Source organism: Vulpes lagopus, chromosome 4 (assembly GCF_018345385.1).
Source record: "Vulpes lagopus strain Blue_001 chromosome 4, ASM1834538v1, whole genome shotgun sequence".
NCBI lineage: Eukaryota > Metazoa > Chordata > Mammalia > Carnivora > Canidae > Vulpes > Vulpes lagopus.
This window is the reverse complement of record NC_054827.1, coordinates 55,175,109-55,187,239: the sequence shown is the minus strand read 5'-3', so window position 1 is coordinate 55,187,239 and position 12,131 is coordinate 55,175,109. Positions and strand designations below refer to the sequence as shown.

Here is a 12,131-nt window from a genome sequence, read left to right as displayed (position 1 = left end):
AGACTCAGTGCCCTTCCCCTCTGTGGGAAGGAGGAAGGGCAAAGGTCACCTATGAGCGCAGTACAATAATTGTGTTAGTCTGAACATAAACGGTTAGACTGCTGGTAAACCAATCTGAGCTACCAGTCTCTGGCATTTCTATCCCGGGGAACCACAGTGATCAACAGCAAATTGTCATTGAACAGTTGTCATCAGGAGAGCGTTAGCAGCAGCTGTCGGAATTAGGCAACCAAATCTGGCCGCATGAGAAAGCTGGTCCAGGTAGAATCAACAAAGTTTGTTGATTAAAATGGTTCTGAGCTCTGAGGTTGCGTGAGAACTGAACCAGGTTGCACATGTGGTTGGATAGGGGCGATTGAACACCCCAAGGAAGTGGCAGGGAGGGGACGTAGGTGAAATTGCAGGAAGGCCCCTTAGCTTTGAGAAATTTCTTCGGGGAGATCTGTGCAAGGTTAAAAAAAAAAAGTTGGTAATTTGACTTTACAGGCATTTACTTTTCTGTGTTGGCTGTTATAAGCAGCTGCTTTTGTCTTGTGTGTGTTACAGATAAATACGATGATTACTGAACTATTTCTAAACAAATACTTCTGAGTTGCTGGCTTGTCTTTCCTCCATGTATCATAATACCGGCCTTGTATAGTAGAGTTGGGTATAGAAGGCAAGCTCTGTTGAATTTGTTAATTCCCTTTGTTATCTGAATCTGAAGCTAGAAGGTTGGTCCCCAAGTATTTGGTGGTATCTTGGTAACAGTCACGTAAGAAACTGTAGTTGTGAGGGAAGTAATTTTTCCAGTGAATTATCTTTACTAAAATGACACCTCTTAGACATGGTGAGATGCTGTGCACGTCCTCCTCCAGGTGTGAAGGGCTCATCCTTTGGGCCGCTGGGAGAGCTGCCTGATAAAAACTTGTGGGTGTCTGCTCTTGCAAAGGACCGCCTCAGCCAAGATCAGCCTCATTTTTGTGTATGCCTGCCCTCGAAGACTGACCAAAGGGCAGGCATGGAGGCTCCTTCAAGAGACCCAGTCTCCTACTCCCAGCTCTGGATAGTTCCAAAGGGCTACTCCCAGCTGCAAAGCTTTCTGGAAACCCATGGAGACCTTTGCTGGAATTGTAGCCTCTCTCCAATCTGCCTTTCTTTCTCTCCCTTCCATAGACAATGATCTCAAAAGCATTACTTAATAAATGCCATCCCCTGAGCACTGGGTGCTATTCTATATGTTGGCAAATTGAACACCAATAAAAAATAAATTTATAAAAAAAAATGCCATCCCCTGCATGGTCATCTCAGCTTCAGTCTGCTTCCCAGACAACACAGCCTGTGACACTGTGTGCCAGGCATGGTGCATCACAGCAAACACGAAGGTGAGATTTTGGAGCGATAGAAAACTCACCTGACGTGTTTCCTTGACAAGGATCACAGTCCTGGGATGCCGGAGGTTGAATGACTCAGTTGCCTCATGTATTTTGTCCATTTTTATGGTTGCTGGAAGCAGGAAGGGACATGTAATATTGGTTATACTATCATGGCTGAAGTGGAAGTGCAAAGGCACTTTTCTGTTATAAAAAAAGATGAAAATGGCAGACTCAAGTCAGGCATAAAGTTGGTCACTAACATCTACCTTGGGCTAGTATTTCTAATTGGATAATGGAGATGATTTCTTAAGATTTCAGAGAAAATGAAATTACTGAGTAAAGCAAACATCATTCTGGATAAACCACCCACAGGTATCCTTTGCCTGTTTAATTGAGCTAATGGGTATCCACAGAAATGATTTTGGTCTTAAAATCTCAGTAGGGGGATGCCTGGGAGGCTCAGTGGTTGAGTGTCTGCCTTTGGTTCTGGGCATGATCCCGGGGTCCTGGGATCGAGTCCCTCATAGGCTCTCTGCAGGGAGCCTGCTTCTCCCTCTCTTTCTATGTCTCTGCCCCTCTCTGTGTGTCTCTTATGAATAAATAAAATCTTAAAAATAAATAAATAAAATAAAATCTCAGTAGGGACAGGTAACCTTCTGATAATTAAATGTAAGTAGAGTTAGATTTTTTTAGTCCTGCCCTTTTTCCCCAATAGGCTCTTGTAAAACCACCTCTTGTGTTCTGACTTGCTTTTCTTTTATTGACTCCCGTACTAGCTTTGCTCCATCTGTCAGGTCACTGCATCTACTATATAAATTATGAAAACTCACAGATGCCCTATATATTTATTTAGAGTTCTGTCATTAAGATCCATGTTCTAGCTCCTCTAACCCCCCAAAACCAAGTGCTCATATTCCTGTCCTAGTTATTTTTCCTTTTGATCTTTGTTTCTTTTTTCTTTGCATCAACATATACATCGGTAGGACAAGGAAGAGACTGTTTCTTGTCTCTGAAAATGGGAAATGTCATGTATCCTCCCCACTGTGGATGCTACCATATCTAAAATTATCTTCCCAAAAACCCATATACATTCATGATGTACCTGAATAAAATAAAAGGGAAAAATAACATTTGGTAAATGTGTTCCATATTAAGATAAAGTCTATTGGTTGAACCGTTTTTTTTTTAATGCATTCCTTTAAGAAACTCAAATAGAGGGATCCCTGGGTGGCGCAGCGGTTTGGCGCCTGCCTTTGGCCTAGGGCGCGATCCTGGAGACCCGGGATCGAATCCCACATCAGGCTCCCGGTGCATGGAGCCTGCTTCTCCCTCTGTCTGTGTCTCTGCCTCTCTCTCTCTCTCTCTCTCTGTGACTATCATAAATAAATAAAAATTAAAAAAAAAAAAATTTAAAAAAAAAAAAAAAAAAAGAAACTCAAATAGATTATATGAGGCCATATTGACTGAGTAATTTTATTTTCCATCTCCAACTTGTGCAATTGGAGACAATTAACTGTATGGAGAAAGATCTAGATGCTAATGCACTACTCTGATACTATCATGGCACCAACAAAACCATTTTTCCTGGAAATACCTGTGTGAGAATGGGTCACGTCATAAGGATGGACTTCCTGATGTACTAAAAATATATCTCTGGCAAGATTGTTAAGCTCCAGGGGCTGTCAGAGGAAAATCTTTTGGGTTATTAGTTGTTCATATTCTGACAGTAAAAAGTGTTCTCTTGAGACTTAGGGAATTCAGTGTGAGCCTGACATCACAGGACTGGATTTCTCTCCCTTAACAGACCCGGCCTGTCCCCTATGAGAAGTCAATCCTTAAGACAGGGGAGGGAAACATGAAGAATTGTGATTATATATACCACTATGTTTTCTCCACAATAAGAGGACTCATTCTCCTTTTTAAATTTCTTTTGGCACTTTTAGAATTTTATAAATGATGTCGTAACTGTAGCTTTATGATACAGATTTAGAAGAATGTTGTGATTTCTAATTTATTCCTTAGGGTAAGAATGTTATTTTAGTGTTTTTATTTAATTACAATCCACTTACACAAACTTGGGATACCATATGAGTTTCAGATGAGGAAATGCCACCGACATAATTCTAGTTGATCCATAGCAGTATTATAAAATTAAATATGCTGTGTGCCTTACCTGAGCTCTCACCACCACTAGTATTAAGTGAAACACACTCACCTTGCAAATCTGGAAAGACAGTCTGTGTTTTGACAGAGTTCAGTGAGAAGGAGCATCTTGCCTTAGCATTAAATGGTGAACTGCCAGCTCTTAGAGAGGGAGAAGCAAATGCAATGAGGCCCAAGCCAACAAGGTCTGGGCACTTGCAGAGGGAAGGAGAGGCAGGAATTCTAGGTTCATAGGAATGCAATATGGGCTCACTGTCTGGGGAAAGGGAATTAGTAGCATGAGGACCAATCTGCTTTCTAAAATTCTCAGGATGTGTGACCTGAGCAGCTGCACAGATTTGTACCTACAGAAAAGCTCCCTGCACAGCTAACACTGTGTGGGTGTGGGTGTGTGTTTGGAGGAGGGCTAGTCCATGCCCTGCTCATGAAGCTGTATACCCAGCTTGGGGCGGTCTCCATCTGAAGGAGAGGATGATTTCAAATTCATACCAAGTTATCACATGCAATAGTGGAGGCGGCCCTGTCATCTCCTCCTTACCCTTCCTCTCTCCTTTCCTTCTTTTCCTTCTGCCTTTCCTGCCCTCGTCCTCCTTTCCCCCTGTCTGTCCCGTTTATCAATCCTATTTCCTTCCTTATCCTCCTTCAGATGCTAAAGGGAGCATTACCTGGATATGCTGAGAAGTTGATTTTGACTTTATTAATGAATCAGAGAAAAAAGAATAATAAAAAACAAGGCTTCTGGGGGCATCTGAGTGGCTCAGTGGGTTAAGCATCTGCCTTTGGCTCAGGTCATGATCCCAGGGTCCTGTTCAGCAGGGAGTCGGCTTCTTGCTCTCCCTCTGCCCTTCCCTGGCTTCTGCTTGCATGCTCTTTTTCTCTCTCAGATAAATAAAATCTTTAAAAAAAGAATGAGGCTTCTGGGGGAGGGAATGAGGAGGGAGGAATAGATAGGGTGTATTAAAATCTAGATCCGGGGATTTGGAATGGGTCGGAGTGTTTTGAGTGGACTGACATCATGGTAAAAAAAACAATATTGGAGAGAGATTTTTCTAGCAAAGGTATCAAGAGTGACTTAGACCAAGAAGAGACTAGAGAGACTCATTTCAGTTTCTCATGAATGACTGAAATTGCAAGAAAATGCCCATAAGGAAAGAAAGAACAGCTGAACTGCACTGGACCAAACAGAACTGGTCAGGACTACACTCAGGAAAATCAAGTGAGGGTCAGTGGGACAAGGTTATAACAAAAATCCAGTGACTGAATTCTGTAATAGAACATGTGTTGTTTTACACCGTTACTGGACTTTAGTTAACTTGGAACAACTCCCCACATAAGTATGTTAAACAGGTATGGAAACAAAAACAGAATATTGCAGAATACTGGAATACCGAGTAATATTTGTGTGAATTAGGAGTACTATTAATTCCTTCCTAATTAAAAGAATGCCGATTGACAGGTTAATGGGGCAAAGGAGTAAGTAACTCAGCTCTCTCTTTCAATTACAATTTCTTGTTACAAAAATTCTAATGGCAAGAGTAAAGTGAAAATTTTAGGTCTTGTGGGTAGAGAGGTCTAGCCTCATGTGATTTAAAAGTTAGAATTCCAAGACTCAATTTTGGCAATCTGTTTCCAGCATTTTATACATGTTCTTTAATTTTATTCTTTTTCCTTATAATGAGCACACAATTAACTGAGTATTCAACTGGAGCTAAAAATTCACCATTTTTAATAGCCAGTTATTTCAATCTTTGCCTCAGTTTTATGAAGTTTAGGAGACCTCAGTTCATCACGTTTTCTACTTATCACTTTATTCTTTTGGTAAATGAATAAGGGCGAATGCAATAAATTAGTCAAATAATGAAGGAACACCACTGTGAAAATTGGCAACACTGACAAAACAGAACTGTTGGCTGTCAGGCAGTGCCAACGTAGCTCAGAATTCTTGTTTTTGAGATAATGCATGGAGTCTAAATTCAGAGCACTGCTGGAAGTGGTTTATGGATACCAGTGCATAATAATGTGAACTAAGGTTAAAGTTTATGAAAGATGGACATACAAAATTAAAGGCCCACCCACAGTTTTTAAAACCACCCTTCCAATGAAGCTTACAATAGTGTCTCTGTGAAGGTGATAGAGTCAGCCTACAGAAGAATCTAGAATATAAAAAGATAAGAAATATATTCTTTTATTTATTTTTTTTTTAATTTACTTATGATAGTCACAGAGAGAGAGAGAGAGGCAGAGACACAGGCAGAGGGAGAAGCAGGCTCCATGCACCGGGAGCCCGATGTGGGATTCGATCCTGGTTCTCCAGGATCGCGCCCTGGGCCAAAGGCAGGCGCCAAACCGCTGTGCCACCCAGGGATCCCTATTCTTTTAAATATAGAAATTGTCATTATTTAGATTTGCCAATGCCATATACATATCCCAGGTTATATGTAATATATATAAATTGGGATATAAATATATGACACATATATATAAAACATATAATACATATATATGTGGTGTGGTGTCTCTGAGAAATGACAGCAGTAATAGGGAAAATGCTCATCTGGAGTTAATCTTAATCATAAACAAGAACTGGTTCATAATGTAAAAGTGATAGGATCTTGTGGAAGAGTGACTGTCATTCTGGAGAGTCTTAAGGAAATTGAGAGTCATACAAGGAATTGTCAGATATGTGTAATAGACTTAAATAGTGCAGAGTTCATGGTTCCATGAAAAATATCTGGGGTATACTTCTTATCTCCTATAGTTTTTCTGCTCCCTTTTCCATGACAAAATAGTTCTGTTTTAAATCTTCAAATACCAGCCTTAAACTCAAGAGTCCTTAATATACGACCAATGACAACCATAAACACTCATCTGAGATTCAGTCTCCTATCTTTAGTTGCTTTCTGCATTATTTAATGTATTGACAAGTGCGTGGATATTGGGCTTTGGAATAACAAGATTCAAATCCCACCTCTGCTCTGCAATATGTTGACTGTGCAACCCTTGGCTAGTGAGTTAATTTCTAAGTCTCAGTTTCTTTATCTGAACATTGGACAATACACATACATCAAAAATCTTATGTGAAGATTAGTGAAATCATATATATATATATATATATATATATATATATATATATATCATATATATATGTAATGTGTATCTCAACTAGAATAACACCTAACATGGTATTCATTCATTGATTGATTCATTCATTGATTGAGTCATTCATTCAATGTGTATCTATTGCTTACTACATGCCAAATACCATATAGGCAATAGTGATACAGAGGTAGCAGGATGGGCACAGTCCTGCCTTAACAGGGCTTAGAGACTTAGAGGTGAGATAGGCAAGCAAGAAGAAAATCACTGTAGTGTATATGGGATGGCAGACTCTTAAAGAGCCTTAAAATGGCTCCCAAAGGCAATGAAGTCTGCACTAAGACTAAACTGGGAATGAGCCTAATGAAGCCAGGGGCCAAAGTAGGGCAGGAGGGAAGACAACGCAGAGGAGATAATATGTGTGAAGGCAAAAGAGCGACATTCCATGCCTGAAGAACCTCGAAAGTTTAATTCTAGAATACTGCGCGCCAAGTATAGAGTGGCAAAAGTTGAGGCTGCGGTAGGAATGGAAGAGCCGTGTTAGGCAGGGATTTACAAAGGAATTTATACTTCATCCTGAAGCTAATGAAAAGCCAGTAACATTTTGAGCAAAGGTGACATAATTATATACTTTTTAAAAAAAATCAGTATGGATGGAGCAGACTGATGGTGAGCACTATTGGAAGTAGGGAAATTAGCTCGTTTATATTTGGCCTCGTTCACTGGGTTGCCCTTCACTGTTGGTTCTCACAGATAAATCCACCCATCCCACAGTTTGTTTGGTTATCTGCTAGAGTCCTCTAAAGACTTTCTGTACCAACTGAAAAAGAATCACTCTCAGATCATGAATTCTACGGAGTTGGACCAGAGGACCGTATTTTACTTGCCGTTTTTGTATGGCATGTCTACACAAATTAAATTCATTTCCCTTCCTATTTCCTAAATACGTATTATCTAACCACCAGTAAAGCCACGTTGTGAGTCAGTTGTGGGTAAATCCTTCAGGTACATGGATGCGATAGTAAGATGCCTGATTCTGTTCTTTTAACATCCTCCTGTTTCCCCTAAATTGTTTAAGACTATCAAATTGCTTGAAATATTATGAAAACTACTTGACTTAAACTAGCTTAATTTTCTTCGATTGCTGCTGTAACCCTTCATACAGGTAGTTTCCTTGCCATTTTATCCCAGAGTCTGCAGCAGTAATCTAAGTAGCTAGAGGCAAAGTGGAGAAAATTGATGACTACAAATATATATCGGATAGAAAACAGGATTAGGTAATAGATTGGATATTGGGAAAAGGAAAGTTAAGTGGATAGAAAAGAAAATAATATAAAGAAATACCACTGTTCAAGGACTTAATAAATACTATTTGCTCATCTATATTAGGTCATAGAGAATTGGATGTCCTAACATCACATCACAGTCAATGCATGAGTTAGATGTTTCTTTTCTAATCATCTCACATCATATCCCTCTAACTGACTTCTTTTTTAAAATCTTTTTTTTTTTTTTTTAAGATTTATTTATTTGAGAGAGGGGAGGGGACCAGGGGAGGGCAAAGAGAATCTTAAGCAGATTCCCTGCTGAATGCGGAGCCCAACTCAGGGCTTAATCCCACAACCTCTGAGATCAGGACCCGAGCTGAAACCAAGAGTCGGATGCTTAACTGACTGCACCACCCAGGTACCCCTAACTAATTGCCTTCTATTCATGGTTCTTAAGAATCAACCAGTTTAGAAATAAGGCTCTCCTGGATCCTTACATCTTCTTTTTTCCTATGCATTTATTTCCCCAGTGCATTGTTAACTCATGCTTGAATCAATAGTGTAATTTTACATTTGGTCTTCTTGGCTCAGCCAAGCTGGAAGCAAACCTGAATAAAAAAAAAAAAATTAGTAAAGACCCTACCACCCACTTTCATACAAATCTTATAGATAATTCTGTTGAGACCCACAAAAGTTAAGTGAACTGCCTAACATCATACAACTAGTAAGTTCAAAAATGACAATTATAACCATGGAAATCTCTGTGACAATGTGGTACCTTTTCTATCACACCCCACCTGTATGTTATTCTGCTTTCAGATTTATCTTCTTCAGACACTAATTTCAACACCTCAGAAGCTGCCAGTGGCTCTCCTTTGTCTGAAAATACAATCCAAATTCCATCATCAAAGGCTCTCAATTATCTGGCCTTACCTAACCGGCTCTTATTTCCCCCACTCCCAATCTCAGCTCAGACCTCTACATGTCTCTTTCCAGAATCATTCTCCCCTGCACACACCACACTCGTTAGCGGCTATAATATTCATTTAACATGCCTATGACTCTAAAATTCTATTTTTTAATCCTTAGCACAATCTATCCTTTCCTTTCAAGTCCACTGAAGCTCCTTTCATTTTCTCCAAAACAACATTCTTTTGCTTTCTCAGCAATCATTGATCTCTAATTGAATTATTGCTTATATTATACATTTGGACAAAACAGTATTTGTACCTTGCTAAATACTTAATAGGAGTAAATAAGTTGTCTCTTACAAATTATTTTCAAAATGCTTGAGGAGGGCAGTAATCACACCTGGCATTTCTTTCGTGTTCACCTTAGCAAACACAGTGCTCATCATTATACTACTCACCCAGCAAATACTTGTTAAATGAACAAAATGAATTTTCGCTGATATTGTTAAAGAGAAATATATTTTCAAAGCAACCCTCAATTTCTTGGCTTTTACTTGGGGTCTCAGCTCTCTGTCTCGCACCATCTACTGGCAGAAAATTTGCATTGCTGGGAGAGGGAACTAATTTTTTTTTCCCCCAAAGCAAATCCCTGTGTCAACTAAGAGCGTATTTCTTACTATTCAAATCAAACCAGCACCTCAAACAATCTTATATACTCAAGAATCCCTGGATCCTAGAATTTATATTTGGCCCCATCAAGAAGTTGTTCTCTAACAGAGAAACAGTTTTATTATAAGTATTTATATATTTTAAATTAAATTTGGGAAATTGGCTGCTACTTTGCTTGATTTAATTTTAGAATTTATAGATATCTGTAATATACAAGTTCATCATTTGAGTTTGGCTAAAGTGCCTGTGGTTATTTGTTAAAAATTGAGTATCAAGAGCTTATTTCACAGTGTATCTGAACAGTATTTCAATTTTAAAGGATATTCAAATTACATAGTTTCACTTTGCTTGCTTTTTCTACAAATATAATGCTCCACAATTCTGAGAACAATTTTAGAGAGTATTATAGACCATTAGGCCTAGAAGACAATGTTAGTGATCGTACAGTCCCAAACACAATTTTATACACAAGGCGATTCCATATAAATCAATCTCCCCCTCCCAATTCATGATTGGAGACGAACAGTACAGGGTAAGATAAGTGTATTGTCTTATTATGATTTTTCTTATTACTTTCTGATCGAGTAAAACTAAAGTTATTCATTTGTTTGTGAGATACCTTCTACATTTTTAACCACCTTAGAACTCTGCCTCAAGGCATCTCAAAAGCCAAGAGTGTCATCAGGAATCTTAACAGTATTGTTTGGGAATATAAGATCAAATATAGCCAGAAAAATACATAAAAGAACATTGCTGAAAAGCATAGAGAATCAGGAAGTACAAATTCCCTAGAAATTGAAAGCCCCACCCATATGCCAAAAATGTTCCTTTTCCATATTTATTTTTCATTTCTTTTCTCACACACCTGATATCCTTACCTTATCAAGTAGCTAAACGTATTTGGTATCAGCTGCATTTTCACCAATCTCTCCTCCACTTCTGTAGTTTTCAACTGTTTTGTTTTCTTATTTATCTAATAGAAATCCTAGTAATGGTCCACATGGCCCCTGAGTCATTGTAAGATTTTGGTGGACTAATAACTAATCAATGTGAACTGTTTGGAGAAGTTAAAAGTATATTAGAGCTTTAAGATGTTATTATCATTCCTCTCTAGTCCTCTAGTCCTAGTCTCTAGTCTCTAGTCCTCTCACTAGTCACTTTGCTGTAAACCGGGGAAAAAAAATGTCTCTGTATACAAGATTATAGGAATACAGGGAATTATGGAAGAAAGGGCAACATTAAATCTGTCTGCTTGGCTGAAGCAAAAGGAGCAGAGAGGTGAACTGGAGGAAATCAGACAAACGTTGGTATTCAAGTCAGGAAGTTGAGGTGACCCAGCAGGCCGCCTGGCTTGGCTGTTCCCAAACACGGGCCAGCTCTTGTTCTCGTTTGTTCTTTTTTTTCAATCCCAACTCAGCTGACTTACCTCCCCGACTACTCCAGACGCTTTCTCTGTTGGTCTCCAGTGTCTTCAGAACTGAAACTTTTTCTCTTCTCCAAGTAACCTCCTCCCTTCAACCTACATTTCTGGGTTTATCTTGGATAAATAGGTCTCTCCATCCAGAGCCGTTTGATTTCCCCTGGGGAAAGAGACGACTCTTGTTTACCCACCACAATGAGCCAGTTTTATATATATACACATAAGCCTCAGTGTGGTTATATGAAGGAGGTCACTCGTTGACCTAGCAAGGGGAATGCTCTCCACCTAAGTGCGAGTGTGTATGTGTTGATGGAGTGTAGTGTACAAATCACAGGGTCCACAGGTGAACTACAGCAGCCATCAGCTGGTCTGAAACACTGGCCAGATTAAGTCGTGGATTAATCCTTACAGACAGAAAATAGCCTACTTTGTGCCTCCCAGTGTCAGAAGCCATCTCCTCACTGCTCTGCCCTGCAGTGGTGCTCTTGACAGAAGACACTTATTCATCCTATAGGAATCTATTCCGAAGCTAGCACTCCATGATTTTCTGCGGTTATTCTAGCCCCTTCTAAGCAACAAGATAATGAAATGAACCCTTTGATGTGCACATGTGATGTGTAAATCTATAGGCTTTAAAGGTTTCCCCTGACAGAACTGGAAGTTGTAGTGAATGTCACAAAGCTCAAGTTCAGCTCTGTGCTTAGGTAGGAATCACTTGGCACAGAGCAAAGAAGACAAAATGAAGATTAGATTTAGATTTTTTTTAAAAAGGCAAACACAGCCAGACATCCCGAAATCCCTATAACCTAAGAATTGAGCTTAGTGTGGATGCAAAAATAAAATTTGAATATTAAAATAAAATATTTGTAATGTCTCGTTTCTTTCATAGTTTTAATAATTGAACACTGAGGTCCTAGGGAATTTCTCCAAATGTGAATAACTTAAATATCATTGACCTATTTTGTAAAAACAAAACACTAAAACTCAATGTTTTCTCTCTATTGCACATAGAATCACTATATTCGTGGACATCTTAATTTGGAGCTTTATTTCATCCATTTCATAAATCTGTTTTATATATTTTTTAAGATTTTATTTATTTATTCATGAGAGACAGAGAGAGAGAGAGAGGCAGAGACACAGGCAGAGGGAGAAGCAGGCTCCATGCGGGGAGCCCGACATGGGACTCAATCCTGGGTCTCCAGGATCATCCCCTGGGCTGAAGGCGGCACTAAACCTCTGAGCCGCC

The 12,131-nt window shown here is 39.2% G+C and overlaps 1 long non-coding RNA gene across 1 annotated transcript; it reads right to left on the bottom strand.

The window, feature by feature from the left end:
* Nucleotides 1-321: 321 nt before the first annotated feature.
* On the bottom strand, nt 322-11,009 carry LOC121489187. Its single transcript, XR_005987292.1, has 4 exons — nt 10,889-11,009; nt 8,380-8,490; nt 1,394-1,485; nt 322-442 (listed from the first exon to the last, which is right to left on the bottom strand). It is a non-coding gene; the product is annotated as an uncharacterized LOC121489187 (long non-coding RNA).
* Nucleotides 11,010-12,131: the final 1,122 nt, after the last annotated feature.